The sequence below is a fragment of the Heterocephalus glaber genome, unplaced genomic scaffold (genome assembly GCF_053883595.1).
Source record: "Heterocephalus glaber isolate CG9 unplaced genomic scaffold, H.glaber_assembly_v1.0 deba00001463, whole genome shotgun sequence".
Classification (NCBI taxonomy): domain Eukaryota; kingdom Metazoa; phylum Chordata; class Mammalia; order Rodentia; family Bathyergidae; genus Heterocephalus; species Heterocephalus glaber.
In genome coordinates, this window is record NW_028258310.1 from 3084508 (window position 1) to 3091749 (window position 7242).

General features: G+C 41.2%; 1 non-coding gene across 1 annotated transcript; it reads left to right on the forward strand.

Moving 5' to 3' along the window:
* The first annotated feature begins 802 nt into the window (after positions 1–802).
* On the forward strand, positions 803–909 carry LOC147826638 (U6 spliceosomal RNA). The gene has a single exon (XR_015438874.1). It is a non-coding gene; the product is annotated as a U6 spliceosomal RNA (small nuclear RNA).
* Positions 910–7242: the final 6333 nt, after the last annotated feature.

Sequence of the window (7242 nt, forward strand, 5' to 3'; positions counted from 1 at the left end):
TACTCTAGCTTTTTTGAATAATTGAGAAGTCCTGCTATTGTAAGTATAAGTAATATAATTTGTATTTCACTCTTAAATGAAGAGGTGTGTTCACCTTGGCTTTGAAACAGAATGCCCTTTGGTCATGCCATAGCCTGGTTGGTTGGTCAAGGCCATTGAAATTATGCTACCCAAGACTCACTCAGTCCCTGGGGTTCTAGCACAAAGCCACACACTCAGTGCATCCTCCACAGACTTCACAAGTTTTTAAGTTTTATTCATTTTGGTGACAACTTCAGATGGAGCCACTGATTTAAGAGAAACTTTCTGTCCTGATAGTAGAAAAATGAATATAAATGCTTATTGGAGTGCAACAGATGAAAGACTGATTTGTCATCTAGTTGTTGGTCATAATGAAGGGCAAAGAGGCAAAATGCCACAGCTTTCACTTGGAGTCACATCGTGGCTCTGCCAGTTACTAAGTGGTTCCCAGTCTCAGTTGACTTACCTGGAAAACAGAGTTAATGATATTTGTGTCTGCCTCAAAACATGTTGTGAAGATAAGTGGAGATAATGGATACAACGCATTTTGCATAACACTGAGCACAAAAGAAAATAGTCACCAATGTCAGTTAATAACAGCAAAGTTGTACAATGACAGCAGAGACCTTTCAAGGTCGACAACATCCCTCCCCATTCTTTTATTTTTTTTATTCTTCCCTCTCAAGCTGTTGTAGACCTTGCAGAGAATAGATATAAAATATATGTAGTGAAATGACTGAGGTATAAGCGGATGTTAACTTGTTTACATCCTCTTAAGAATGTCAGCATGTTGCTCGCACATATACTAAAATTGGAACAATACAGAGAAGATTAGCATGACCCCTGCGCAAGGATGACACACAAATTCGTGAAGCGTTCCATATTTTTAAACATTGACAACAACACACTGATACATTACCAGTAATTATTTTTGTATGGTTGTATTGTTATTTAAATGTTTTCTGTTTTTCAATAGCTTCCAAGTCTGTGATAATTAATGTACATTAACAACCAAAATACTCTCTTTCAAATAAATTTAAAAGATCTCAAGCCAAAAAAAAAAAAAAAAAAGTATGTCAACATGGACCTGGGTCTTAGATGCTAAATATCAAGATGAAGCACCACAGAGAGTGTGATTATTTTAGGGCTGAACGGTAGTTACTGTGCGGTCTGTATTCCTTTTTCTTTTCTTTTTTTTTTTTTGTACTGGGGATCGAACTCAGGTCCTTGAGCTTGCAAGGCAGGCGACAGAACCACTGAGCTAAATCTGCAGCCCCTCCTTTTTCTTATACAGCTTAAGTTGTAAGCTTCATAAAGCTGGTTACATTATTTTTTCTTGAACCTGTTTATATGAGTTGTAATTGCTTTTGTAATTATAAAATTTTATGGGAACCAAAATGATTTAGGAAAAGAAATTTGTTATTCAAATGGAAACTAAGCTTAAAATTCTAAAAATATTTGATACCATGGAGTTGCTCTAAAGGAAATACATTTGATTGGATATGTTGGATATCATTATGACTACTGGGAAGAAGAGTATCCTGGAAATCTAGAAATATTTTGCTTTCAGCTTCATAAATGTGTTTAAGTTTTTTAATATTTGTGATATGTTTTGGATGTTATTTTTGTAAGAAAGCCAGTTTGTTGGGCTGGGGGTGTAGCTCTGTGGTGCTGTGGTTTGGATCTGTAATGTTCCCCCAAAGCTTCATGCACTTGCGGAAGGCGATGGATTATGGTGCACTGCTGCTAACTCGCTGTTAGGAGGGGGCTGGTTAGAGGAGGTCATGGGGGGCGGGCCTTAGGCTGCACCTTCCTTCCTCTTTCTCCCTGGACTCTGCTTCCTGGCTACCAGGACCCTAGCAGCTCTCCCCAGAAATGGACCTTTCTAGCCTGTGCTTTCGGTGATGGAGCCAGCCGACTATGGACTGAAACCTCTAAAAACCATGGGCCAAATAAATCTTTCCTCATTTAAATTGTGGGTGTTGGGTATTGTGTCCCAGTGATGAGAAAGTAACTAAGACACCTAGCATATATGTGAGGACTGGGTACCATCTCCAGCACTGTGGAGGAGGGGAGCGAAAGGGAAAAGGAAAGAGAAAGAGAAACAGGAAGAGATAGAGAAAGAGACAGAGAAAGAAAGAGAAAAAGCAGAAGCAAGCCAGTGTGGATGTCCATGATTTTAGCTGTACCTCAAGAAAATTGCAAATGCTTGTTAAAATACTTGAGCTAAGTGTGCAGTTCTGGAAGATTTTCTGTACTAACTGATTTAAAAAATTATAACCCACTAATGGTCTGTCCCTGTTGCACCTAATTATAATTAAAAGATTCTTACTTGGGCTCTCCTGGGACTTCTTGCTTTCTGGCATCTCCAGGGCTTTGCCCCTTAGCTTCCTTCTAAGCTACCTGAATGAGTCTTCCCTCAATTTTTGACGTTTATGATCCTTGCTCCTGCTTTAAAACTCAGGGAGAGGGCCGGGGGTTTAGCTCAGTGGTTCCACCACCTGCCTCGCAAGCGGAAGGACCTGGCACCAAAAAAATAATAATAATAAAATAAATAAATAAATAAATAAATAAAAATAAAACTCACGGAGAATTACTGCTTTTTTCACTTTGGACTCTGCTTCCTTGTCTGGTGATGTTTACCTGTGAGAAATCCGTAATATTTCCTGAATCTGACTATCTGTGGCTCAGCACACCAAGACCTGTCTTGTCTCAGAGCTTCTCAATAGCTCTTTCCTCTGCTTGGGTTTTCTTTGGAGTGTTCACATTTGCACATGAGGGCGAAAAATAGATAATAAAAACTAAGCCACAATATATTGAACAGTAGGTGATAAAAACATTATACAGAAGGGGCTGGGGATTTAGCTCAGTGGTTCCGCCGCTTGCCTTGTAAGCACAAGGACCCGAGTTCGATCCCCGGTACAAGAAAAAAAAAAATTATACAGAAGATTAAAGCGTAGCAAAAACATAAGAGTGCTGATGGTGAAGTGGCTTGTTTTTCAAAATGGTAGGAAGTTTGGAACTGATCAAGTGACATTTGGTAGAACTGCACCAAGAAAAGGCGACACTGCTGATGTCTGAGGAAGAGCCTTCTAAGAGAAAGAGATTGGGGGGCCCCTATGGCAGGATCGGCCTTGGTTTTTTGCAAAAGAACAAGGAGGCAAGTATGGCTGGAACACAATAGTAAGTGATGAGGGAAGAATCATAGCAAAGGGCCAGATCTTCCAGAACCTTAAAGGTCATGAAAAGATTTTGATCTTTCACTGGGAGGTTTGGAGCTGGGGGGGAGAAGTCCTGTCTTCCATTTTAGGAAGCTCTCTCCAGCTGTTACATTGAGGTGAACTAGTATGGGTATGTGATGGTTAATATTGACAACCTGATTGGCTTTAAGAGATTAGTAAAGCACACTGCTGGGTGTGTCTGGGTGGGTACTGGGGGGCTTGACCTTGGGGACTGTGTCTGGTCCCTGGCCCCTTCCTCTCTGTGTGCTCTTGCACCATGCTCTGCTTCGTGGATGCCATGAGATGAGGAGCTTTCCTCCTCCATGCCCTCCCACCATGATGATCCTGCCTTGGAGCCAGCTAACCATGGACTGAAAGCTCTGAAACTGTGAGCCAAAATAAACCTTTCCTTCTTTAAGTTGTGGGTGTCTGGTGTTCTGTCCCAGCAAAGAGAAAGCTGACCAATACAGAAGGGGAGGATATGAATAAGTAATATTTTTAACTTATATTTTTGAGTGGCATGTAGTTGCTATTTATTTCGCTTCTCCTATAAATATTAACATGAGGGTAAAGATCACACTTGCTTTGTTAATCACTTTGTCCCCAGCCCTTAGCTAGTATCTGGCATACAGGAATTACTTAATATTTGTGTTTTGTTTTTGTTTTTGCTTTTTTGGTACCAGGGTTCGAACTTGGGTCTTTGCGCTTGCGTAGCAGGCGACAGAACCACTGAGCTAAACCCCCGGCCCAGTACTTAATATTTGTGAATGGTGGGAAACAGTCAGATACTGTCACGAGGGCTTTGAGTGTGGATGTGAAGAAAGCAATTGTCAGTAAAACACTGGATTGAGAAAGAGGAGAGGTTGAGCTCCTGAGGCACTGCCAACACAACCTCACCACTGCCTGAGGACCCAGCTGCCCAGACTGGCTCCTGGTGGAGGGTCTACTTGCACAGGCCTCTCATATAAAGTCATAAATCAAGACATTTGGATATTTTTCCAGAGATTTGTAAAAATGCCAGTACTTGATGGAAATCCTCAGTGTCTGGCATCATTTAGAATTTGTCTGTTCCAGTTTTCTGGCATGGTGTACCCTGGCGGGTGGGTGTTCCTGGTTTCAACACTGTGGTCTCTAGGGGAAGAGAGCAGAAGTGTTAATGTAAGGGTGATTTGGCATAGGGAATGGGGGGAGGGGCTGGGAACTGTTCTGGGTGACAGTTCATTTTGCCATTCACACAGATAATAGGAAAGCTTCACTGCTGATGATTGCTTACCTGATAAGAACAAAATAAAATTCCTCACAGTGCCACTTCCCTTCATTGCCTCAAAATGTCCTAGGTTTCTCTTATAAATTTTTTATGTGGGCTAGCTATAAAATTTGAGAAATGAGACTGAGAACCCCTGTGCCTGCTTCCCAATGGTGTCATGTGGTGCTGGTGCTGCTGGATCTCTCTGTGCTACACCCCATCCCTGTTCCAGCGGCTGCAGTCTCCCGAGGAGGGCTCAAATCACGGTGTTGGTGGTGTCATTCCTGCCACCTCTGCTCAGATCAGCAAGGTTTGGTGAGTGCCGAGGATGGTGGCAATCTGCATCATGTTGTGCTATCTTAAACTTCTTCAAAGTGCATTTTTATAGCAACTCTGTACTAAAGCCCAGTGGCCCCCAGCACAGTCTGTTTTAGATCTGTCCCATGTACAGGAAGAAGGATGCATTCAAAGTCTGAAAATCCCCTACTGATGTTGGCTTCAGCTCTTTATTTGGAAAAGGATTTGATATATTGGCTTCTAAAGAAAATAAAAATAAAAACAAATCCCATTACCATTCTCATCCATTATATCCATAAAAGTCCAATTGCCTGGCACTACTAGTATTTATCAGGATTGTAAGTTAAGTTCAATGACAGTCAATTTTGAACTCAGGCCTCTTTAAGTGACTCTTAGTCCAGAGAAATTCCAATGACTATTACAAAATGGTGCCCTGAATGAGCTTTAGGAATATAAGCTTGTGTGGTTTTCCTCTACGAAGCTTATGCCAGCTTCCTCGTTCACAGACTGAAAGATTTGGCAAAGGGCTTCTTAACAAATTTCTTTGTAATGGTATCTTTTCATGGGTTTGACTAAAAAAAAATGTTGAAACCATGCTTTTAAAGTTACATATGAAATCACCCACTTTCTTTAACATAGGACCATGCTCCATGGAAGTGTGAGAAACATTCAGTGAGAATTATCATGATAAAGACGATGATGATGACTTTAGAGACAAAGGGCAAGGTTCAAATCACTAACTAGAATTTAATAAAATTTCAGAATTTTAGAGACAGAAGAAGTGGGGTAAATAGGAGGTCCGCTGGAGATGTGTTTAAGAAATGGGGGGGCCAGGGATTTAGCTCAGTGGTTTCGCCGCCTGCTGCGCAAGCGCAAGGACCTGAGCTCGATCCCCGGTACCAAAAAAAAAACAAAAACAAAAACGAAATGAATGGGATTTGCTGTCTCCTGGATAATGATTTGAATCCTGCCCAGTACATCTAAGATCACGGCATCATTTCATCATTATAATTAGCTTTGAATTTCTTTCAAATTCACCCTGAGCAAGGGGAATGGTAGGTGTGGGTGTTGGTGCTTTCGCTTGCTCTGAAACTTGGCTTATTTAGAGCTTGTTAAGGGTGTCATCTGGTTTTTAATTGGTCAGCTGTCAAAAACTTGGAAAATACTGAATCATCTCCCTGAGCAAAATCCGTGCTTCTCTGCTTCAGAATGGAGATTACAGTGGGAATGAGACAGGGGCCTGCCGACTAGGAAGCGGTGGGACTGGAACAAGTCAAAGGCCTCCTCAATCCACTTACAGTTCTTCATCTTGTCAGGGTGATTCACCTGTCACTGTCCATATGGTGCCCGAGGCAAAGGGTTAGTTGCTGATAGTGACATACTCTACAGCTGCAGCTGCAGCAATTACCTGCGACTCACATTATATTTGCAGTTTGGGGATGAGTGGGTGGAGGAGACGGCACAACAGCATCACACTTTCTGGTCAGACTCGGCAAATAAGGGAATAAAACTATGAGCACAATAGACATTTACATCAGAGCTATTCTCATCTTCAGTCTATGCACCCTTGAATATGTCCTTCTGTTTCTGACATTCTTACTCTGTAGAACAACTTTGTGTGGTTAAATTCCACATGAGCCTTACTTTCCCCTACATGAACCAGGCTTTACTTAAGCATTTCAGATCCAAGGAGAGAAAGAAGCTATTGTAAAGGGAATGTCATAAAAGCTACAAGGGAAAGTGAGTTAAGGATGAGTTTTAAAAACAATTCAGGGGCTGGGGATTTAGCTCAGTGGTTCCGAGGCCTGCCTTGCAAGAGCAAGGACCTGAGTTCGATCCCCAGTACCAAATAAATAAATAAATAAATAAATAAAAACAATTCAGATGATAAGATAAAAGCAAATGAGGAGAACAGGAAAGGTGAAAGGTGTACTGTAAACAGCAACACACAAAGGAAAAATGAAGAAAATCAGAAAATGATAGCAGCAAAGCTTGAAGAAGGTGTTAATGAAGATAGAACAGAAAAAAGGGAAGCAAAAGGACAATTGTACATATTACTTAGACCATATGACCCAGGAATTTTACCCCAGGTGTATACCCAAGAGATCTGAAAACATGTAGACAAATGTTCATACTAGGATTATTCATAATAACCCCAAATTTAAACAACGCAAATATCTGATAATTACCAAAATGTGGCATGTCCATACCAAAGAGTGCTATTCATCAACAAGACAGAATGCAGTAGTCACATCTGCAACACCATGGACAAATCCATGAGCATTGTGCCAAGTGAAAGAAGCCAGTCCATATTGTGTTTATTGTATCCGATTGGATTACCAAGCTCCATAGGGTCAGGAAATAGATTAGCAGGTTGCCCAGGAGAAGGAGGGAATGAAGAATGACTGTTAATGGGCACCAAAGATTTCTTTTTGGGATAATGAAAATGTTCCAAAA